Source organism: Stegostoma tigrinum, chromosome 25, assembly GCF_030684315.1.
Source record: "Stegostoma tigrinum isolate sSteTig4 chromosome 25, sSteTig4.hap1, whole genome shotgun sequence".
In the NCBI taxonomy this organism is placed as follows: domain Eukaryota; kingdom Metazoa; phylum Chordata; class Chondrichthyes; order Orectolobiformes; family Stegostomatidae; genus Stegostoma; species Stegostoma tigrinum.
In genome coordinates, this window is record NC_081378.1 from 46,455,303 (window position 1) to 46,480,287 (window position 24,985).

A 24,985-nucleotide genomic window follows, 5' to 3' on the forward strand; every position below is an offset into this window, starting at 1 on the left:
ATTTCCTCCCACAATCCAAAGATATATACGTTCATTGGATTGAGCATGTTCAATTGCCGATAGTATCCGGGGATGTGCAGTCTAGGTGGATTAGCCATGGCCAGTGTTCGGTTACACAGGTAGGGGGCTGGGTTAGGGTGGGATGGTCTTTGGAGGGTTGGTGCAGACCCGATAGGCCAAATGGCATCTTTTCACACTGTAGGGATTCTGGGTTCTATGTAGCCCATCTTGGCTTGTCCATTTGACACAAGTTGACTGCATCATGGAAGTCTCACGCTCCATTCACATGGAGCCATGCTAGCTTAGGATATGTGACTACCATTACTTTATTTCACACCAGAAAGGACTAATATCATCTATTAGCTTACGGCGTTACTTTGCCATAACATGTCGACAAAGAAATGGTAAATTTAAATAATCTTTAGTTTCCTTCTGACAGATCAGTTTCATTTATTGATTTACAGATATGATGTGCATTTTATTGACCAGTTAGTATTAATACTGCTTTAATTAATTAGTAAAATTAACCAAATAATAATTAATTATTTAGAGATTAGATTCCTTACAGTGTGGAAACAGGCCCTTCAGCCCAACAAGTCCACACTGCCCCTTGACGTGCCCCACCCTGACCCATCCCCCTGAACACCACAGGCAATTTAGCACGGCTGATCAACCTAGCCTGCACATCTTTGGACTGGGGGAGGAAACCAGAGCGCCTGGAGGAAACCCATGCAGACACGGGGAGAATGTGCAAACTCCACACAGACAGTTGCCCAAGGGTGGAATTGAACCTGGGTCCCTGGTGCTGAGAGGCTGCAGTGCTAACCACTGAGTCACTGCACCACCCCTGTTATATCTAGCTTGTCAATTGTCTACCAGTTGGAAAAATAACTTCATTCCTCCTGCCAGTCCTCTATTACACCCTGTGGGATACAATATCTGTGAAAACTCTCCTCTTGATCAATGGAGGTTGTCAAAACCTGCAAAAGCAATGTAAAGGAGCCCGAAAGAATCTGCTCAACATTCTCACCAGATGGCAGCATTAAGAGTGCTTCATTTCTGAATTTTAAATTGATTCTTATCCACTGAAGCAAAAGTCCTAAGGAAGGCTACGTGAGTTCAATTGCAATGAGGTCCACAATCTAAACTGTCTACTTAATAAGACCATAAATCCATGAGACACAGGAGCAGAAACAGGTTTTTCAGCCCATCAAATCTTCTGTGCCATTCAATGAGATCTTGGATGATAATCCACAACTCTGCTTTCCTGCAAAGATGGCAGACATTGTCTGTTACAACACTCCAACAGAGGCATCAGGCTGCAGATACCCTGTCCCCTGCCCCCAACACCCCCCCCCCCCCCAACAACCAGTTACCTCGCTGCCTATTTCCACCCCCTCCCCCATTTCTAGATGAGATCCACATTGCTGGGTGTACCCCGCTGCCTGGCAGGCTTTCATTCCCCTCCCCTGACAGCTGGCAGCATCCCATCAGGCACCTGTGTGCAAATCAGTCACTGCCCAACCTAGCATTGGCATTGTCAATAAAGGCAGCCTTTCCACCAGTGGTTCAATGACAGCAGTCCTCCAGTGTTCGAATCTGTAGCCAGATGGTATTGTAAAGTGATGGTTAGGGCTCCCACTATTTCTCCTTCCTTTTCCTCATCAATCTGAGATACGAGTCATCCAATCTTGCCAATTCATCGACTTTCAAAGATGCTAATTCATTTCAGACTTCTCTATATTTATCCCATCCTGTGTGACTTGGGCCGGTGGTAAACCAATGGACCTGTGGCCCATGGTCTAAGCAGTAGAGGTCTCAGGGTAGGGAGAATCTGTTGCAGAAGCCCTGGTGAATTGATACAAAGATCCTGCAGATGATATACACCGCTGTCACTGTGAGCCAGTGGTAAATGTCAAGAAGGTGAAGGAGGTGAAGATTTTACCTATATAATCAAGTAAGCTGTCTTATTTTGGACGGTGCTGAACTTCTAAGTGTTGTTGGCATAGTACCCATCCACAAAAATGGAGAAAATTCCATCACACTCCTGACTTGTGTCTTGTAAGTGCTGAAAAGGTTTGAGCATGCCACAGAATTCTAGTATCCAACTTGCTCTCGTAGAGCCAATATGCATATGGCTAGGACATAGCAAGAACTGCAGATGCTGGAGTCAGAGATAACACAGTGTGGAGGTGAAGGAGCGCAGCAGGACTGGCAGCGTCAGAGCAGGAGAACAGTTGAGGTTTCGAGTCAGGGCCCATCTTCATAAAATATTCATATGTTAAGTTTCTGGTCAGTTGTAACCACCAGGATGGTGATGGTAGAGGATTTGCCAATGATGCCATTAAATGTCAAGAGGAGGTGGTTTGACCGTCATTGTTTTGAAGTGGTGACTGCCTTGCCCTTCAGTTACGCCTAATCAGACCAAGCCTGAACATTGTCCAAGTACTTCCTCAAATTCAAGCAAGTCTTTTGCACCCTGTTTCTGGAATGTAACAGTTTTTAGGGCCCACTGCTTTCACACAGCATGGAAACAGGCCCTTCAGTCCAACTCGTCCACGCTGACCAGGTTTTCCAAACTAAATTAGCCCTACTTGTCTGCCTTAGGCCCATATCCGTCGAAGCCTTTCCAATCCATGTACCTGTCCAAAGGTCTTTTAAATGTTGTGACTGTACCTTTATCTACCACTTCCTCTGGCTATATGCACCACCCTCTGTGAAAATGTTGCCTCTCAGATCCCTTTTAAATCATTCCCCTCTCACTTTAGGCCCATCCCCTCTATTTTTTGGGATTCTCTACCCACAGAAAAAGACCTTAGCTATTCACCTTATCCATTTCCCTCAGGAGTGGTGTAACAGACAATGTCTGCCATCTTTGCCCTCAGCCTCCTAGGCTCCAGGGCAACAAGTCCCGGCTTATCCAGCCCCTCCTTATAACTCAAACCTTCCAGTCCTAGTAACTTGCTTGTAAATCCTTTTTGCACCCTTTCCAATTTAGTAACACCCGTCCCGTGGTGGAGTGACCAGAACTGTATGCAATACGCCAAATGTCTTGCACAGCCGTAACACAACATCCCAACTCCAACTCTTCCCAATGAATGTACTTGTACCAAATGCCCTCTTCACCACCCTGTGAATGAATTATACAACTGCATCCTTAGATCTCCCCAGGGTCCTACCATTGACTGTGCATCCCTCCCCAGTTTGTCTTACCAAAATGCAATACCTTGCATTTATCTGAATTTAACTCCATCTGTCATTCCCTGCCCCACTAGCCCAGTTGAAGATGATCCTATTGTAATCTTGAATAACCTTCTTCACTGTCCACTACGTAACCAACTTACCAACCATACAAAATTCCAGTGGTGTAGCAGGACTGGGGCAGCTATATTAGATCAACAGTTCTGGAACAACTACGTCTTCAGCATTATGGTCAAAACAGTATAGGGCTCAAAACCCTTGCTGCAACCCATACATTTAATCATTCTTGATATCACAGGCAGTGAATGAAATTCAGTGAATGTTGGCATCTACGATGCTAGGAATCTTAGGTAGAGTGTGGATCATCAATTTGGCACTTCTGCCTGAAGGCAGTTGCAAATCTTTAATTCTTGCCTCTATCACTTGCCCTTCAAGCCCCCGTGCCACTCTGGCATTCAATGAAATGATTGATAATCCGATTACACACTCAAATCTATATCCCTGCTCACCATGAGGTTTCAGCCCTTGCTAATGAAGAATCCACCTACTTCTGCCTTAAACATATTCAAGGATGTTGCTTTCACCACTTTTCATAGATCATCATAGAATCGCTACAGTGTAGAAGCGAATCATTGGGCCCAGTGAGTCCACACCCAACCTCTAAAGGGCATCTCACCCATTTCCCATGGTTAATCCACCTAGCCTACACATCTTTGAACACCGTGGGAAATTTAACATGGACAATCCACCAAACGTGCACATCTTTGGACTGTGTGAGGAAACAGGAGCCCCTGCAGGAAACGCACGCAGACACAGGTAGAATGTGCAAACTCTTCACAGACAGTCGCCTGAGGGTGAAATCAAATTTGGGTCTTTGGTACTTTCAGGCAGCAGTGCTAATCAATGAGCCATCATGCCACCCCTTCTTTTCCAGGGAGCCGGGCCAAAAGACCCATGACCCTCAAAAAAAAAGCTTTATCAAGTTAGTATCTTATTTTGACTGTTGCTGCTTATGGTGTGCCCTTGACAATTGTTATTGAGCTCAGGCAATTCCCTGTCTTGAAGCAATGGTAGATAGAGTGAGGGATTGTGATGTTGATCGTGAAGTTTCAGTATGTGGTAGAAAACAATTCCATTCTTGCTGCTGCCTGTGTTTCATGGATAAAAACCAAAAGAACTGTGGATGCTGTAAATCAGGAACAAAACAATATTGCTGGAAAAGTTCAGCAGGCCTGGCATGATCTGTGTGAAGGAGAAAACAGAGTTAAGGTTTCGGGTCCGGTGACCCTTCCTCAGAACAGTGTTTCATGGATGCCCTGTTTTGAGCCACACTAGCGGTGCCTTGCAAAGTGATGGAGGTCATCCTCATTGATGTGCTGGAATTGAAAAATGTTCACCCTGACTAATAGTGTCAGAGGGAACTGAAAGCAACAAATGCTGGAGATCACAGCGGGTCGGGCAGCATACAGGGACAGACAGCAACCTAACGTTTCAAGTCTAGATGGTTCTTATCAGAGCTTCATCTTGGGCAAATCTGTTTGAAGCAGGTAACTTGCTAAAACTCAGGCTAACTTGGGGGTAGGAGTAGGGGGTGAGAGTGGGGGGTGTGGGTTTCTCTTACCACTTGACACAAGTCCAGTCCAGCAGCTAATAAATACAAAAGCTAGAAAAACAACCACTGTGACAGTATCATTTATGGTCTTAGGGAAAGCAACACCAAGGCTACAATTGTTAATATTATCGTCACTGATCATTCCAACATCATACAAAATGCTTCTGATATACCTAATGTATTTTCAATATCTCTGGAAAAATAGCCTTTATCAACATCAGATATAGGAGCATTCATTTATTGGACAGCCAATCCTTTTAACACTAATATTAGTAATACCTCACACTCCACTGCAAAATAACAGATCAGGTTTTTTTTAAATGGTGTAACAAGGAAATATGTTTAAGTACGTTCAAATGGTAAATGATTCATTGTATGGATTTGTGAAGGCTGCCTATGAGTACAATTTTTTGTGATCATCATAATCCCTCAATTCAAGATCTAGGGATAATTATTAATTCACTCAGGAGAAAGCAAAAGAACCCAAATTAGAAATGGCATAAGTTTTCTGCAGAAAACCATCAAGGCATAGAGGATTAAAGAACTTTGGTTAGACAGTTTAGATGATTTCCTTGGACATATTTGACTTCTGGTGGCCATCTCAATCCCCTTTCAGTTTTAGACAACATCTTTTCATCCTTAGTTATCCGTATCAAGAAGGAGACAAAATTGTCCTCACAACTAGTAGGCTGTTATGTGTTTGATATCATACATTTGATAGATCAAGAATCAAAAATTTTCATTATGATCTCTTCTAAAGTAATCACAATTTTTGTTTTGTTATTTTAGGTAACCTCATACCTACACAGGATCTGATTAAATGCTTCTTGTTCCTGTAATGATTGGAACAAGGTCAGCCAGATTGAACTCATAGAATATGAGTTCACTGAGTTGGAGCTGTTAACCTGCTCCAGTCTGGTAACCCTGGCTGATACATATAAACAGGAGTGTCGGAGGTTCTGCTCACTAGGAGACTGGGCTTGGAGGGAGCTAGGTCAGTGTCAAGTACTATTCATATCTGAATAAAGGGTGACTCAGTAATGGCATATTGGCTTCTGTGGAGTCATTTTAATTCATACATGATTTTATTGCAATAAATTGATTGTTATGCTCATAATCCAATATGTTTAGGAAAATTCATCGTATTCTTAGTAAATTAAGACTACAGGGACAGTAGCTTGAATCCAGCACCCTCTGGCTGTGTCAGATCTTGTGTGTTTCCAGATTTTGGATCAGACGAATCAGGCAAAGGGCAGTTCAGATCAAGCCAGACTGGGTTGGGGTAGGGGGGTCCAAAGAATTTTCTGAGAGCACAGCACAGAACATTTTGTGAAGCAGTGAAGCTCGTAACTAGTTGGGGGCCTCACCACACTAATGAAAAGATAATCACAGAATCCAGGTAAGTATTTTATTTTACTCAATTATAATTGATGCTTGATGTCAGGGAAGGGAGTGTCAAATTTATAAGCCAGGTTGCTATTAAAAATGAAGAGATGTTGTGCATCTTAAAAAATATTAACTTAGGTAAGTCCCCAAGACCTGATGGCATCAATCCCAGAATTCCGAAGAAGGCAAGGGAACAAATTGATGAAACATGGCCAGGGATTTTTGTATCCTCTTTGGCTACAGGTGAGGTCCCAGAGGAGTGGCGAATAGCTAATGTTGGTTCATTGTTTGAGAAGGGTAGCAGGGATAATCTGGGGGATTACTGGCCTGTGAACCTCACACTGGTGCCAGACAAATTATTGGAAAAGATTCTCAGGGACAAGATCCACATTCAAGTGGAAGCAAGTGCACTTTTTAGTGATAGACAGCATGGTTTTGTGTGGAGGGTGTTGCACCTCACTAATTTGACCAAGTTTTTTTGAGGAAGCGACGAAGGTGATGGAGGGAAAAACAGTTGACATTGTCTACATAAACTTCAGAAAAGCCTTTGACAAGGTCCCTCATAGCAGACTAGTACAAAAGGTGAAATCACATGGTATCAGGGGTAAATTGGCAAGATGGATACAGAACTCAATTAGTCATAGCAGACAGAGGATAGTGGTGGAAGAATGCATTTTGGAATGGAGTGTCGTCATGAGTGATTTTCCACAGCAGTCGGTGCTGGGACCGAAGCTGTTTGTGGTCTACATAAACAATTTGGAGGAAAATGTGCCTGGTCTACTTAGTAAGGTTGCAGATGATACAAAGATTAGTGGAGTTGTAGATAAGTGAGGAGGATTATCAGAGGATACAGCAGGATATAGATCAGTTGGAGGCATGGGCAGAAAAATGGCAGATGGAATTTAATCCAGACAAATGTGAGGTGATGCATTATGGAAGGTCAAGTACAGGTAGAAATTATACAGTGAATGGCAGAATCTTTAGGAGTATTGATATGCAGAGGGATCTGGGTGTGCAGCTCCACAGATCACTGAAGGTGACAGTGCAGGTAGATAAGGTAGTAAAAATAGGCCTATGTCATTCTCGCCTTCATTGGAAGAGGCATTGAGTATAAGATAGACAAGTTATGCAGCAGCTTTATAGAATTTTAGTTAGGCCACACCTATTGCACACAGTTCTGGTCACCACGCTACCAGAAGGATGTGGATGCTTTGGAGAGGGTACAGAAGAGGTTTACCGGAATGTTGCCTGGTATGGGGGAGTTTAAGCTATGAAGAAAGGTAGGATAGACTGGGTTTGTTTTCACTAGAACACAGGAGGTTGAGGGATGACCTGATAGAAGTTTATAACATGGCATGGATAGAATGAAAAGTAATGAGGCTTTTTCCCAGGGTGAAGGTATCAATTACTAGGGCTCACAGGTTCAAGGTCCGGTGGCGGCGGGGGGGGGGGGGGGTGGCGAATGTTTAAATGAAGATGTGTGAGGGAAGTTTTTTCCTACAAAGGGTGGTGGGTGGCTGGCATGCACTGCCAGGGGAGATGGTGGAAGCACACATAAGAGCAACATGCAGGAAGCGCCTGGACAAATACATGGATAGGAAGGGAACAGAGGGATACAGATCGTGTAAGTGAAGGCAGTTTTAGTATAGCAGGGCCAAAAGGCCTGTTTCTGTGCTATTTTGTTCTTTGTTCTTTTTGTTACAAAAATGTCTGGTTTTCAGGTACCTAGACTGATATATCCTACCTGTACATTCATAGAATACCTACAGTGTGGAGACAGGCCATTCAGCCCAAAAAATCCACACAGCCCCTCTGAAGAGGAGCATCCCACCCTGACTCATTCCCCTAGCCCTGCATTTCCCCATGATTAGCCCAACCATCCCTGGGCAGTACAGACAATTTAGCATGGCTAAACCACCTAGCGTGCACATCGTTGGACTGTGGGAGGAAACCAGACACCCAGAGGGAACCCACATAGTCACGGGGAGAATGTGCAAACTGCACACAGGCAGTCGCCCGAGGCTGGAATTGAACCCAGACACTTGCCGCTGTGAAGCAGTTGTCCTAACCACGGAGCCCCTGTGCCACCCTATTTATTGAATTCACAATTCCACCCTCTGCTGTGGCAGGATTCGGACATGGATTCCCAGAACGTCATCTGTCTCAGGATTAACAATCCAGTGATAATACCACTAGGCCATTACCTCCCCTAGTGCAATCTTTAGAAAAACCTGAGGATCATTGTCATGAACAGGTGCTGAAATAAAACCGGAAAAGGCTGGAGAAACTGAGCAAGTCCCGCAAGGTCTATAGAAAGTGGAGCAGACTTAATGTTTCAAGTCCAGTTTTGAGTATCCACAGAATTTTGCTTTTCCCGACAGGCACAGTTTTACTAAAATTTCTTACTTAGAACAGTAAAGAAGGGCAAACGAAGTTTAAAAAAAAATTGTGCCCAAGTAATCAACAATGTCTAAACATATCGTACAATCTGCCTTATTGTACTGTTGACTAATTCAATCTCCTAAAGAGAAGTTCTACATTATCCTTTCCTACTATTGGAACTGCTGTAGAATTCCACAACCTCTTCCACCTTTTAAATTATGTTTCACCACATTCAATTCGAAACCATTTGAATCTTTCAGCATTTAGCAAAACCTGCATTACGTCCTCATTCGATCCCTTATTATGGACTAAACAGATTTAGTCCCCATAAGGCAATTCATTCTTCTTTCAAAAATTGTGGTCTACATATGTCTTCTTGAGATTTCCCATTGTTCAAATCTCTCCATAGCTAGATTCCTCTTATTCCTGTGATCTATTCCAAATCTGTAATTTGCTAAGTAATTTTCATTCCAACAATTTTTAGTCACATGTTTGATAAATTAATAATTTTATGTTTATTAGAAAAACAGGTTGATTGATCTTTTCATTTTTCGTCCACTCTATGATAACTATATCTCAGGACTTTACTTAATTGATGTTGTGGCCAGAGGAGTAGTGGAGCCAAAGAGAAACAGTGTTTTAATCCCATTTTGGTTGTAACAAAAGGGCCAGATGCTTTTGAGGCAGTACCTAGTCAATGTTGCCTTTGAGAATCCAGTATTCTGAACTTATCAAGACATAGGTGAGATTTTGGGTTGATATTATGGTACCACTAAGGATGACTTATCACTTCAAGTCATGTATTTTGTCAACGGAAGCAGTGTTCTGCAGATTACATTCTCAAATTAAACTGTCTCACTGGAAATGCCACTAAACAAGCAAATAACCCCAGAGACATATTGGCAGGAGGCCTATGTTATGGACTGGACCAAGACCCCTCAAAATATATTAAGATAGTCTAGATCCTATTTTTTTTCTTATTTTAAAGGGAAGTGTAAGGTGTTCAATTCTAGATGTAATTTGACTGGTCAAATTACATGTAGATTTGAAGCAGAATGCACTTTATTCATACCCTATAGTTAGAATACAACAAAAGAAAGATCAAAGAATTGGTTTAGCTGCAACTGTATTGAAATGTTTAATCAAATCAGAGATACAGTCACTATTACTAATTAACTGTTCCAATATAGCATCATCCCATAAACAACCCCATTTGCAAAGGCAAATTCAGAAAAAAGGTTTGTTTCATATGCAATTCCAGCAGCAGGAAGAGAACCCCAAACTTTTTAGTTGTAACTGAGAGGAGGAAAAAAAGCTTCCATATCTTCAGGACCCCAGCAGCAACTGTTGCTTCTGAAAACTAAAAACCCAGGTTCTGTTGGAACTTGATCACACCTATTCAGGCTGCTTGTATTGTTCTGACTTTAAAAACTACACCAAGGCCTCAAATGTTTAGTCTAGTGACTCTGTGTGGACTGCTCATCATCTCCATCTTAAAACTACTCTTCAAATAAAATCAGGACAAAATGCATCTCTTAAAGCCACAGTATTGTCACACTTAAAGAATAATGGAATCCAGGCCAAGTTTTGAAGCAAAAGCAATATAAAGCTGAGATGGAAGGAGGTCTATGATGAGGCTGTGATCATGGAAATTCCAGAAAGAGATCTTCGCAAAAGAGTTCTCTTCCTGAAGGGAGGTCTAATCAATACCAGTGAGATTGAGACTTCAGCAGCCACATTACCAGATTGAATCATGCAAAACAGTGCTAACCACTGACAATTTAAATATCTACGCAAGTGGTTTGCCCGTGTGAAAATCAGTCATATCCAGGTAGCATGCAGGAGTTCAGAAAACTTCAGTGTTCCAAGGTTTGATAAAAGCATGGGTCCCAGTCATGCACCTGGTCAAATTCATGGTCCACCTGAAGCTAGTTCAGGAGTCTGGAACTCCTCAAGTGCATATATGATAATTGCGAAAGCAGAAGTGGATGTTATCGATCAGAAAGGTCAAGGGAAGATTTGAGAGATTTTAATTTTCCCAACATTGACTGGGGTTCACTCAGTGTTAGGGGTCAAGATGGAGCAGAATTTGTAAGGTGTGTCCAGGAGGGTTTTCTAGAGCAGTATGTATGTAGTCCAACTCGGGAAGGGGCCATACTGGACCTGGTGTTGGGGAATGAACCCGACCAGGTGGTTGAAATTACAGTAGGGGACTCTGGATGTGAGTTTGCTCGCTGAGCTGGAAGGTTCGTTTTCAGACGTTTCGTCACCATTCTAGGTAACATCATCAGTGAGCCTCCGACAAAGTGCTGGTGTTATGTCCCGCTTTCTATTTATCTGGTTAGGTTTCCTTGGGTTGGTGATGCCATTTCCTGTTCTTTTTCTCAGGGGCTGGTAGATTGATTTGGAGCCAATGTGTTTGTTGATGGAGTTCCTGTTGGAATGCCATGCTTCTAGGAATTCTCGTGCGTGTCTCTGTTTGGCTTGACCTAGGATGGATGTGTTGTCCCAATCAAAGTGGTGTCCTTCCTCATCTATATATAAGGATACGAGTGATAGTGGGTCATGTCGTTTTGTGGCTAGTTGATGTTCATGTATCCTGGTGGCTAGCTTTCTGCCAGTTTGTCCAACGTAGTGTTTGTCACGGTTCTTGCAAGGTATTTTGTAGATGACGTTCGTTTTATTTGTTGTCTGTATAGGGTCTTTTAAGTTCATTAGCTCTCATTAAAAGACCCCATACAGACAACAAATAAAACGAACGTCATCTACAAAATACCTTGCAAGAACTGTGACAAACACTACGTTGGACAAACTGGCAGAAAGCTAGCCACCAGGATACATGAACATCAACTAGCCACAAAACGACATGACCCACTATCACTCGTATCCTTATATATAGATGAGGAAGGACACCACTTTGATTGGGACAACACATCCATCCTCGGTCAAGCCAAACAGAGACACGCACGAGAATTCCTAGAAGCATGGCATTCCAACAGGAACTCCATCAACAAACACATTGGCTCCAAATCAATCTACCATCCCCTGAGAAAAAGAACAGGAAATGGCATCACCAACGCAGGAAATGACATCACCAACCCAAGGAAACCTAACCAGATAAATAGAAAGTGGGACATAACACCAGCGCTTCGTTGGAGGCTCACTGATGATGTTACCTAGAATGGTGACGAAACGTCTGAAAACGAACCTTCCAGCTCAGCGAGCAAACTCACATCCAGAACCTCAACCTGAGCTACAAATCTTCTTAAAACTCGCTAGTAGGGGACTACTTTGGAAATAGCGACCACAATTCCGTAAGTTTTACAGTACTCATGGACAAAGATGAGAGTGGTCCTAAAGGAAGAGTTCTAAACTGAGGGAAGGCCAATTATACCAAGATTTGGGAGGATCTGGGGAATGTAGATTGGGAGAAACTGTTTGAAGGTAAATCCACATTTGATATGTGGGAGGCTTATAAAGAGAGGTTGATTAGCGTGCAGGAGAGACATGAAAATGGGGAATAGAAAAGGCAAGATTAGGGAACCATGGATGACAGGTGAAATTGTGAGACTAGCCAAGAGGAAAAAGGAAGCATACATGAGGTCTAGGGACTGAAGACAGTAAACGCTTTGGAAGAATATGGGGAATGTGGAGCGAATCTGAAATGAGGGATTAAGAGGGCTAAGAGAGGACATGAGATATTGCTGGCAAACATGGTTAAGGAAAATCCCAAAGGCTTTTATTCGTATATAAAGAGCAAGAGGGTAACTAAAGAAAGGATTGGCCCACTTAAGGATAAAGGAGGAAAGTTATGTGCTGAGTCAGAAAAAATGGGTGACATTCTTAACGAGTATTTTGCATCGGTGTTCACCAAGGAGAGGGACATGACAGATGTTGAGGTTAGGGATAGATGTTTGCTTACTCTAGGTCAGGTTGACATAAGGAAGGAGGAAGTGTTGGGTATCCTAAAAGACTTTAAGGTGGACAAGTCCCCTGGTCTGGATGGGATCTATCCCAGGTTATTGAGGGAAGCAAGAGAGGAAATAGCTGGGGCCAGGGAAGGTCATGTCTTACCAACTTAATAGAAGTTTTTGAGGATGTGACAAAGTTGATTGATGAGGGAAAGGCTGTAGATGTCATACACATGGACTTCAGTAAGGCGTTTGATAAGGTTCCCCATGGCAGGTTGATGGAAAAAGTGAGGTCACATGGGGTCCAGGGTGTGCTAGCTAGATGGATAAAAAAACTGGCTAGGCAACAGGACATAGAGAGTAGTAGTGCAAGGGGCTTTCTCAAATTGGAGACCTGTGACCAGTGGTGTTCCACAGGGATCTGTGCTGGGACCACTGTTGTTTGTGATATACGTAAATGATCTGGAGGAAGGTGTAGGTGGTCTGATCAACAAGTTTGCAGATGACACTAAGATTGGTGGAGTAGTAGATAGTGAAGGGGACTGTCAGAGATTACAGCAGAATATAGATAGACTGGAGAGTTGGGCAGATAAATGGCAGATGGAGGTCAATCCGGGCAAATGCGAGGTGATGGATTTTGGAAGATCTAATTCAAATGCAAACTATACAGTAAATGGAAAAGTCCTAGGGAAAATTGATGAACAAAGATCTGGGTGTTCAGGTCCATTGTTCCCGGAAGGTGGCAACGCAGGTCAATAGGGTGATCAAGGAGGCATACGGCATGCTTTCCTTCATCGGATGGGGTATTGAGTACAAGAGTTGGCAGGTTATGCTACAGTTGTATAAGACTTTGGTTCGGCCACATTTAGAGTACTGTGTACAGCTCTGGTCGCCACATTACCAAAAGGATGTGGACGCTTTGGAGAGGGTGCAGAGGAGGTTCACCAGGATGTTGCCTGGTATGGAGGGTGCTTGCTATGAAGAGAGGTTGAGTAGATTAGGATTATTTTCATTAGAAAGACAGAGGTTGAGGAGGGACCTGATTGAGGTCTACAAAATTGAGGGGTATAGACAGGGTGGATAGCAAAAAGCTTTTTCCCCCAGAGTGGGGGACTCAATTACTAGGGGTCATGAGTTCAAAGTGAGAGGAGGAAGGTTTAAGCGAGATATGTGTGGAAAGTTCTTTACACAGAGAGTGGTGGGTGCCTGGGACGTGTTGCCAGAGGAGCTGGTAGATGCAGATACGTTAGCGTCTTTTCAGGTATATCTGGACAGGTACGTGGATGGGCGGAGAGCAAACGAACACAGACCCTTAGAAAACAGATGACAGGTTAGACAGAGGATCTCGATCGGCGCAGGCTTGGAGGGCCGAAGGGCCTGTTCCTGTGCTGTAATTTTCTTTGACTGCTTCCAAAGAAAGAAACAATGATCAAGGAAAACAACAGATGAAAAATGACAGAAATTGAGCTTATGATATAATTCCTGAACCTTCATTAGGAACAACAGTTGGAGAGTCACAATGGGCATCAATTGTTGATACAGCTGCAGAGCTTCTGTTATCTCAGAAGACAGTACAAGCCGTTCTTAAGTGCCATCTCCTTATATAAAACTGCTGTGAAACTGACTAGTTATTCCAATAACAATATGCCAGTATTAGGTGAAGTTAATGTTGGAATGGGATATAATGAGGAACGCTTTCCATGCCATTGGTCAAAGTAGGTGGGAACAAGATGTCCGAGATAGGAGGAAATTAGCTTAAGATAATGTAGTTAAACTAGTAAGGCCCAGAATGAGAACCTCAGAAATGTTCATAGAAAATGGTTTTGAACAAGGAGAAAAAAAAAAGAGAAAATAATCTAGGGCTATGATATTTAATATCATAAGCCTTGCAATTGCTGTCACAGTTTCAAGATTTCATTTTTCACTACCTCAGTAGCTGCCACAGAAATTAGCAAAGACACTCAATGAAGCATTGCTCAGTGAAGTACTCAATTAAGTCATGAATGGCTGACCTAACAAGTGATGATGTTGAGGAATTGCAGGAGTATTTCACACTTAGAAATGAACTGCGTGTACATCAAGGCTATCTCCTGTGGGGTTAAAAAAAATAACATTATTATGTCAGGGTTTAGAGAAAGATGGTTGTCGAAACTTCATCCAGAGCACCCAGGGATAATCTGTGTGATGGCAATAGTCACCAGTTACGTTTAACACTCAAAAGACTGTTAGATATATTGAAGAGATGATAGTGTCTCAGAAGGAGAAATGATCCAACTAAGGTTCCTTTCCTTTATCAAAGAAAGGCCGCTCGATGCCCCTCAAGTCACATGCTCCCCTGATGTCAAGAATAGTCGCTCTCACCTAACCACTAGACTTCAGCTCTTGTTCCATAATTGGACTGAGGCTGTAATGAGGTCAGGACTGAGTGACACTGGTAGAACCCAAATAAAGTGTCAGAGAGTAGGTTTTTGCTACATTAGTGTTAGCAATGTTGAGAAACCATTCTCTTGCTTTGGTGATGCTTGAGAGTAGAATGAAGGGGCAGTAATTGGTTCAGGTGGATTTGTTCTGCATTTTGTGGATAGGACATATCCGGGCCATTTTCCACATTGTAAGCTAGATGCCTATGTTGTCATTGTCCTGGAACAACTAGGCTAGGAGCATGGTTCATACTTGAGTGAAAGTCTCCAATACTACTCCTGGAATATTGTCAAGGCTGGAAGCCATTGCAATATCCAGTGCCTTTAGCAATTTCTTGATAACAAATGAATTGAATCAAATTGGAGGAAGACATCATCTGTGATGCTGGGGACTTTGAAAGCAGGTAGAGATAGATGATCTTCACAGCACTTCTGATCGAAGATTGTTGCAAACACTTCAGCCCTATGTTTAGCGCTGATGTGCTGGTCTCAGTGAGAGATTCCCCTACACTGGGTTATTTAACTGTCCACAGTCTTTCATGGCTGGATGTGGCAGGACAACTGAACTTCAATCTGACACATGGCTTGTGGGTTCACTTAGCAATATATGTATCATAACAAATGCAATGAATGCTGGAGAAACTCAGCAGGTCTGGCAGCATCTGTGGAGTGAATGCGGAATTCAGGTTCAGTGACCCTTCTTCAGGACATTTATGTATGTTGTTTCCACTGCTTAGCATATTTCTGACTCAATATGTTCCAGTTCACCGGGCTGGTATCTCATTTTTATGAATAAAGAGAGTTCTCCTATAATGCAATATTGTGTTGTTGCCTGATCTCACGCTATGGAAAATCACTTTGTAGGGAAATTGCTAAGCCTGTACAGCAGGAAGTTTGCATTATCCAAACAGCTTCCACTATTCGTCAATCACATTTCAGCCAATTTGTGTCACCAAATCAAAGTGATATAGCAGAACCATCTGTGCCTGATACCGCTCATGGCATATTCTCCTGCACTCCACATTAAAGCAAAGTGGCTTAGTGACAATGCAAAGAAAGGAATATGTTCAGGAATGAGATTACAGGCATGGCTTGAATAACTATACCACATAGAATCCCTACAATCAGGAAGAAGGTCATTCAGCCCATTGAGCTCACACCAACCCTTCAAAAGGCACCCCACCCAGACCTCCTCTCACCCCACCCCATCCTGCACTTCCCTTGGCTAACGGACCTAACCAGCACATCTTTGGACTGTTTCAGAGATAGCAGGAACTGCAGATGCTGGGGAATCTGAGAGAACAAGAATTCGGACCCAGACCCTTCCCGAAACGTCCGCCTTCCTGCTTCTCTGATGCTGTTTGGCCTCCCGTGTTCATCCAGCTCTACACTTTGTTATCTCAGTACATAGAACATAGAACATTACAGCACAGTACAGGCCCTTCGGCCCTCGATGTTGTGCCGACCTGTCATACCAATCTGAAGCCCATCTAACCTACACTATTCCATGTACATCCATATGCTTGTCCAATGACGACTTAAATATACTTAAAGTTGGCGAATCTATTACCATTGCAGGCAACGTGTTCCATTTCCTTACTACTCTCTGAGTAAAGAAACTACCTCTGGCATCTGTCCTATATCTTTCACCCCTCAATTTAAAGCTATGCCCCCTCGTGCTCGCCGTCACTATCCTAAGAAAAAGGCTCTCCCTATCCACCCTATCTAACTCTCTGATTATCTTATCTGTCTCAATTAAGTCACCTCTCAACCTTCTTCTCTCTAATGAAAACAGCCTCAAGTCCCTCAGCCTTTCCTCGTAAGAGCTTCCCTCCATACCATGCAACATCCTAGTAAATCTCCTCTGCACCCTTTCCAAAGCTTCCACATCCTTCTTATAATGCGGTGACCAGAACTGTACACATTACTCCAAGTGCGGCCGCACCAGAGTTTTGTACAGCAGCAGCATAACCTCTTGGTTCTGGAACTCGATCCCTCTATTAACAAAAGCTAAAACACTGCATGCTTTCTTAACAGCCCTGTCAAACTGGGTGGCAACTTTCAAGGATCTGTGTACATGGACACCGAGATCTCTCTGCTCATCTACACTACTAAGAATCTTACCATTAGCCCAGTACTTTGCATTCCAGTTTCTCCTACCAAAGTGCATCACCTCACACTTGTCCGCATTAAACTCCATTTGCCACCGCTCAGCCCAGCTCTGCAGCTTATCTATGTCTCTCCGTAACCTACAACATCCTTCTTCACTATCCACAACTCCAACGACCTTAGTGTCGTCTGCAAATTTACTAACCCATCCTGCTACGCCCTTATCCATGTCATTTATAAAAATGACAAACAGCAGTGGACCCAACACTGACCCTTGCAGTACACCACTAGTAACTGGACTCCAGGATGAACATTTCCCATCAACCACCACCCTCTGTCTTCTTTCAGCAGGCCAATTTCCGATCCAAACTGCTATATCTCCCACAATACCATTCCTCCGCATACTAGTGTGCACCATCTGCAGTAGTGTGTACCATCTGCAAGATACATTGTAGTAACTCAATAAGGCTCCTGAGACAGCACCTTCCAAACCTTCAACCTCCACTATCAAGAAGGGTAAGGGGAACAGATGCCTAGGAACACTAACACTTACACAAGTTCCCCTTCAAGCTACTCACCACCTTGACTTGGAAGTATCTTCTAGCCCTAATCCCAATCGTTTACTATTGCTGAATCAAAATGCCTTCCAACAGTACTTTGAGCGTCCCTACACCCCAAGGGACTGCAGCGACTCAAGAAGGCAGGTCACCAACACCTTCTCCAGAGCAACTGGGGATGGGCAATAAATGTTTGTCTAGCCAGCAACATCCATATCTTATGAACAATTTTTTCAAAAATCCAGTTAGAGATAGGGCAATGCTGAGGAGGAATTTGACAAGCAGGATGAGAGTTTTTAAAGTCCAGGCCCTGCTTCATTATGAGAAACTGAAGGTTAGAAAGCATGAACATGATGGCTGCATGAGACTCGGTGTGGGCAAGGCATCAAGGTTGTGTGGGTTCCACAGAACATAAAGGTAGCTGGTTAGGAGTATCCTAGAGTCAGCCTCAACAATTTCAATGCCTCACTCTTCAAGGTCATTTTGCAGCTCCCATTCCCGTTCACTCATTGGCCTCCCCTACGATCCCTGTGAAATCACAGATGTGGAAGCAATCCTGCATTCAACACTCATGAACCCCATGAGAAAGAGAAACTGAGCTTCAGTATTCAAAGTTTTCTCCACATCCTGAACCTGTGATGAATACACAACTTAAGATTCACTCGGAAAGGAACTCGACAGAAGACATTAAAATTGAATTGATACATCTGAAAGGTGCAATACAACCATTGATCAATGAATTGCTATGTGACTGTTTGGAAATATCTTGTTATTGATGAGGCACCAAGGTGTGTTACATACAAGACAACCTTAAAATTTAGTTTATGTTTTAATCTCTTTTTCTTGTTAATATCAAAAAGACAGGGAGGTGGGCAGAGGGGGTGGGGTTGCCTTGTTAGTTAAGAATGAAATTAAATCTACGGTACTGAATGACATAGGGTCAGAGGATGTGGAGTCTGTGTGGGTGGAGTTGAGGAACCACAAAGCAAAAAAACTATAATGGGAGTTATGTACAGACCTGCTAACAGTGATCAGGACCAGGGGCGCAAGATGCACCGAGAAATAGATAGGGCATGTCAGAAAGGCAAGGTCATGGTGATCATGGGGGACTTCAATATACAGGTGAATTGGGTGAATAATGTTGCCAGTGGATCCAAAGAAAGGGAATTCATGGAATGTTTGCAGGATGGCTTTTTGGAACAGCTTGTGATGGAGTCCACAAGGGAGCAGGCTATTCTGGCCTTAGTGCTATGAAATGAGCCTGACTTTATAAAAGACCTTAATGTAAGGGAACACTTAGGAGGCAGCAATCATAATATGGTAGAGTTCAGTCTGCAGTTTGAAAGAGAGAAGGTAAAATCGGATGTAATGGCGTTACAGTTAAATAAAGGTAATTACAGGGGCATGAGAGAGGAATTGACGAAAATCGACTGAAAGCAGAGCCTAGCGGGGAAGACAGTAGACCAACAATGGCAGGAGTTTCTGGGTGTAATTGAGGACACAGTACAGAGGTTCATCCCAAAGAAAAGATTGATTTTCCGGGGTGGAATTAGACAGCCATGGCTGACAAAGGAAGTCAGGAAATATATCAAAGAAAAAGAGACAGCCTATAAAGTGGCCAAGAGCACTGGGAAATCAGAAGATTGGGAAGGCTACAAAAACAAACAGAGGATAACAAAGAGAGCAATAGGAAGGAGAAGATCAAATATGAAGGCAGGCTAGCTAGTAATATTGGAAATGATAGTAGAAGTTTCTTTCAATACATAAGAAACAAACGAGAGGCAAAAGTAGACATTGGGCCACTCCAAATTGATGCTGGAAGGCTAGTGATGGGAGATAAGGAAATATCTGAAGAACTTAATAAGTACTTTGCGTCAGTCTTCACAGTGGAAGACATGAGTAGTATGCCAACAATTAGGGAGAGCCAGGGGGCAGAGTTGAGTACGGTAGGCATTACAAAAAAGTGCTAGAAAAGCTAAAAGGTCTAAAAATTGATAAATCTCCTGGCCCCGATGGGCTACATCCTAGAGTTCTTTGGGAGGTGGCTGAGGAAATAGCAGAGGCTTTGGTTGTGATCTTTCAAAAGTCACTGGAGTCAGTGAAAGTCCCAGATGATTGGAAAATTGCTGTTGTAACCTCCTTGTTTAAGAAAGGATCAAGGCAAAAGATAGAAAATTATAGGCCGATTAGCCTAACCTCGGTAGCTGGTAAAATTCTTGAATCCATTGTCAAGGATGAGATTTCTAAATTCCTGGAAGTGCAGGGTCAGATTAAAACAAGTCAACATGGATTTAGTAAGGGGAGGTCATGCCTGACAAACCTGTTAGAATTCCTTGAAGAGGTAACAAGTATGTTAGACCAGGGAAACCCAGTAGATGTTATCTATCTAGACTTCCAAAAGGCCTTTGATACGGTGCGTCACGGTAGGCTGCTGAGAAAGGTGAGGGCCCATGGTGTTCGAGGTGAGCTACTGGCTTGGACTGAGGATTGGCTGTCTGACAGAAGGCAGACAGTTGGGATAAAAGGCTCTTTTTTGGAATGGCAATCGGTGACGAGTGGTGTCCCGCATGGTTCAGTGTTGGGGCCGCAGCTGTTCACCTTATAGATGAATGATCTGGATGAAGGGACTGGGGGCATTCTGGCGAAGCTTGCCAATGATACAAAGATAGGTGGACAGGCAGGTATTACTGAGGAGGTGGGGAAGCTGCAGAAAGATTTAGACAGTTTAGGAGAGTGGTCCAGGAAATGGCTGATGGAATTCAATGTGAGTAAATGTGAGGTTTTGCACTTTGGAAAAAAGAATACAGGCATGGACTATTTTCTAAATGGTGAGAAAATTCGTAAAGCAGAAGTACAAAGGGATCTAGGAGTGTTGGTCCAGGATTCTTTAAAGGTTAACTTGCAGGTAGAGTCCGTAATTAAGAAAGCGAATGTAATGTTGTCGTTTATCTCAAGAGGGTTGGAATATAAAAGCAGCGATGTGCTTCTGAGGCTTTATAAAGCTCTAGTTAGGCCCCATTTAGAATACTGTGTCCAATTTTGGGCCCCACACCTCGGGAAGGACATACTGGCCCTGGAGCATGTCCAGCGGAGATTCACACGGATGATCACTTGAATGGTAGGTTTAACGTATGATGAATGGCTAAGGATCCTGGGATTGTACTCATTAGAGTTTAGAAGGTTGAGGGGAGATCTAATAGAAACTTACAAGATGACGTGTGGCTTAGAAGGGGTGTTCGCTAGGAAGTTGTTTCCATTAGGCAGGGAGACTAGGACCCGTGGGGGCAGCCTTAGAATTAGAGGGGGTAAATTTAAAACGGAAATGAGACAACATTTCTTCAGCCAGAGAGTGGTGGGCTTGTGGAATTCATTGCCACGGAGTGCAGTGGAGGCCGGGACGTTGGATGCCTTCAAGGCAGAGATCGACAAATTCTTGATCTCACAAGGAATCAAGGGCTACGGGGAGAGTGCAGGGAAGTGGAGTTGAAATGACCATCAGCCTTGATTTAAATGGCTGAGTGGACCTGATGGGCCGAATGTCCTTACTTCCACTCCTATGTCTTGTGGTCTTACGGTCTAATGCAGATCCCAACATTCACAAGAATTGCTAAACTAAATTGGGGAAAATTTAATCCTAACCCACCCACAGGGATAGTGAAGTCAGAGAATGGGGTGAGGTCTTTGAAATAAAGCATTTAGCCTTTCTTACAGCTTGACTTCTGCTAGTCACCCTCGCCACTATTTATCAAAATTGGATGGTTGGCATTCCCACTCAAAGGAGGAAGGAGCCTCAAATTTATTTTCTTCTGAGTTCTTGTTCCATGAGTGGGATGGCAATGAATTGCAGCTTGAATCTTAACTATCCATGGCTTCCTGGGCATTCTGAAGCAGGTTGGCACTGTAAGTAGGGGAATTGAGAGAGGCAAAAAGAGGCCCCCGATATAAATTTTACCCTCCAGACAACACATGAATGGCTACAGCCATCCTTTTAGAGGCTCTCCTTCCTCTTGTCTCCCACAAACTGCCCCAGAAACCCCAACCCACTGAATACCTGTCCTGGAACAAAATTTGCTCTGTTACTACATAGGAGAATACAAACTGGGTAGCTCCTGGCTGTCCAGCTGCTCACAGCAGACCAGTGGTGCACTCTGAGGCCCAGGAACTACAATACCCCAGGCATAAAATCTAGGCCATCTTGTTTACTTTGCACCAATCTTCTCCTCTTGACTGCACAAACCCTCTGGCAGTTAAAGTGCCTTTATTTAGAATTATTCCTGGCAGAGATGTTAAATCGAATGTTACTGTGGCCCTGACTATGTACTAAACTGATGGTGACCACTCCCTCATGCTGTTCATTTCTGAAGGAAATGAAGAACGTTATCTTTTTTCACAAGTAGACTAATGCAAGGTCTGTTTAATGATCCTGGCTTGAAAATAGTGACCCAATACAATTTTGATAATTATACACTACTTTTCCAGTCTGCTTCATGCCAAGACACGTCTTTGGGGCTTCCAGACTGCTGCTGCAGAATCCCAAATATTCGCCTTGACTCGAATTGCCTGCAGCCTGTGCGGGTTTCCTTTGGGAGGTTAACAACTGGGAATGAAAATAACTTTCTCATACTCTGAACATTGATACCTAAACTAACCTCTAGAGCAGATTCAATGACATGGGCATCATATTTTTTCATTCCTTTTAAGTTTGTGGTTTCTGATCTCTGAAGCACTGCCCAGGTTAAGAGATTACTTCCTCCTCAGTCTTTAATTGCCATCCTACGCTGTTATGAATGATCAGTCCATGTTTTAGTTTATAAAGCCTCAAATCAAATCACCTATAACTTTATCATTCCATTACTTACAGTCTTCACTTCCATCTCACATTTCCTAAACTGCAGACAGACTTCACTTCAAAAGAACTTGGGGTCAATACAGAGCACTCAGCAATCCATAAGTGTGAAAGGTGCTATGTAAATATGATTTGCTCTTATTAAACAGTCACGTATTGGATGAGTATCAGGCATGATCTTTCCAATGTAGTTGTCCACCTGTCTAACATTACTCCAGAAGACTAGGTAAGAGCTCACTGCTGCTGTACCAGCTTTCCACTCAGTCAGACATGGCAGGAATATCAAATACACCTGCCCAATATGGGTGGCTACAAGCTAACTGAGCAACAAATTGATGGCTATGCATCTCACTGCCTTGGTACAGGCAGAAACCTTCAGAGCATTTAAGAACTACTCAAATGTGTAGTTGCGATACCAAAGCATACAAGTGTTAGAGAATGGGTTTCAAATCGTCAGCTGCTCGTTTTGACCAGCACAAGCTCGAGAGGCTGAAGGGCCTGTTTCCATGTTGTAGGTGTCTATGAATTTACCACCCGATTTCATTTCCAGAATTTATAGCTGAACAATGCTGGTACATTCCTTGGCAGGGATGTTGCTACAGTAGCAGTGTAATGATTGGAAACAGGTGAATCTTATTGACTGTGAGATCCTTGATTCGGGCTGTTAACCTGAACCAAGCAAGAAGCCCTGGCTGATGATTATAAAACAACAGCTTCAGAATCTCCTCACTACAGGGACTGACTTTGAGCAGGCTGGCTGCAGTGTGCACATGTAAATAAGGGGTGACTGCGAGCCTCTGTGCAGTTATTTCAAGCAGAGGGAGCCTTTTAAAATTTGAAATTGCCTGTGCAATTGATCACAGGGCAAATGCTTATTTTGTCTGAGAGAAATAAATGACTTTCTTACCGTTCAGTGCACCATCCTGACAATCTCAGATGCAATCAATTTAAGTGCCGTGAGGCATACCCCAACCATCTTCCATCTGTAATCAGTTGTGTTGCAAGAACTCTGTTTAAAATACACCTAACACTTAAGCCCATAAGATTCCATTGGTTGGGCATGGTGAAGGACAGAGGTCAAGTATCCTGTTAGATTCTGCCAGCATTACTTGAAAACTCAAAGAATGTGTCTGACCTATCCAAATCAAACCACTGCAGCTAAACTGTGAAAATAGAGTGGCATAATTCCTTTCAAATCCACAGCATGTTTTGAATCAGTAAATGATACTGAACATTAAAATAGGCTTCATGAACATTCAACCATTTTACTTAGAGGAACCAGTCCAAAAATGTGCAGGCTACGTGGATTGGCCATGCTAAATTCCACATAGTGTCCAGGGATGTGTAGTAGGTGCCGTTGGCAATGTGGGGTTACAGGGATAGGGTAGGGGGCTCTTCAGAGGGTTGGGGTGGTCCTGAGGGACCGAATAGCCTGCTTCCACACTGCAGGGAGACTGTGATTCTGTGTATTCATGAGGAATCCTATTAATGAACCAGAGTCAAGTGAATAAATAATTTTATACATGATCTAAGTTCAGGAAAGGAGTTGAACAATGTTGGTTATCAAGACCATTCTCGTAGTTGCTTAAGTGACTTACACAGTAGAATATGTTTATTTTTCTTTTAATGGCATATTAGAAGAGATCAGCTGGACATCTACTAGGTAGATGTTGCCAGGTATGGAAGGTTTGAGTTACAAAGAAAGCCTGGATTGGCTGGGACCCTTTTTGACTGGAGCGCAGTAAGTTGATAGGTGACTAGGTGGCATGATAGAATTTATAAAATAATGAGGGGTATAGATAGAGTCAATGGTAGTTGCCTTTGCTCTAGGATGGGGGATTTCAAGGCTCAGGGCATAAATTTAAAGGTGAAAGGAGAGTGATTCAAAAAAGACATGAGGGGCAAAGTTTTTACACAGAGGGTGGTTCACACGTGAAATGAACTTTCTGAGGAAGCACTGGATGTGTGAACAGTTACAATATTTAAAAGGCATTTGGCTAAGTACATGAATAGGAAAGGATTGCAGGGAAATGGGCCAGGAGCAGGCAGGTCAGATTAGTTTGGATTGGGATTACGTTTGGCATGGACTGTTTGGTCCGAAGGGTCAGTTTCCATGCTGTTTGACTCTGTGATCCAGTTGTCAGGTCACCTTTTATGCCACCTTATTCTAGAAGCAGTTCAAGGCTTTAGTCAAAGTGCTTTAATATTCGGTATGCATCATTATCCAATGGCTGTACTTGAAAAGTTCTAGCATGTAAGTCACAGAAACAAAAAAAGTAACATTCCTAAAAAAAATGCTACATTAAAATATCATACCTCATCACCTTTTTAAACATGATTATATACTAAAAATCACACTAAAAAGCAAGGGCTTTGGGGGGAAAAAAACATCCTATATTTACATAACCTCTTTCCTGGCCTCAATGCTTAATACCCAATGATGAGGAGCCATTTCTGCGCAAAAATGACCCCCCAACAGCAACATGATGATGGGTCAGACAATATGTCTTTCTACTCATGTTGGTTCAGGTGTAGATTTTGGCCAGGATGTCAGGCAGGAT

General features: G+C 43.0%; 1 protein-coding gene across 4 annotated transcripts in view; it reads right to left on the reverse strand.

Moving 5' to 3' along the window:
• The window catches only part of abcc9 (ATP-binding cassette, sub-family C (CFTR/MRP), member 9), a 189,636-nt gene that overhangs the window by 163,356 nt on the left and 1,295 nt on the right, over positions 1 to 24,985 (reverse strand). The gene's annotated exons all lie outside the window — the stretch shown is intronic.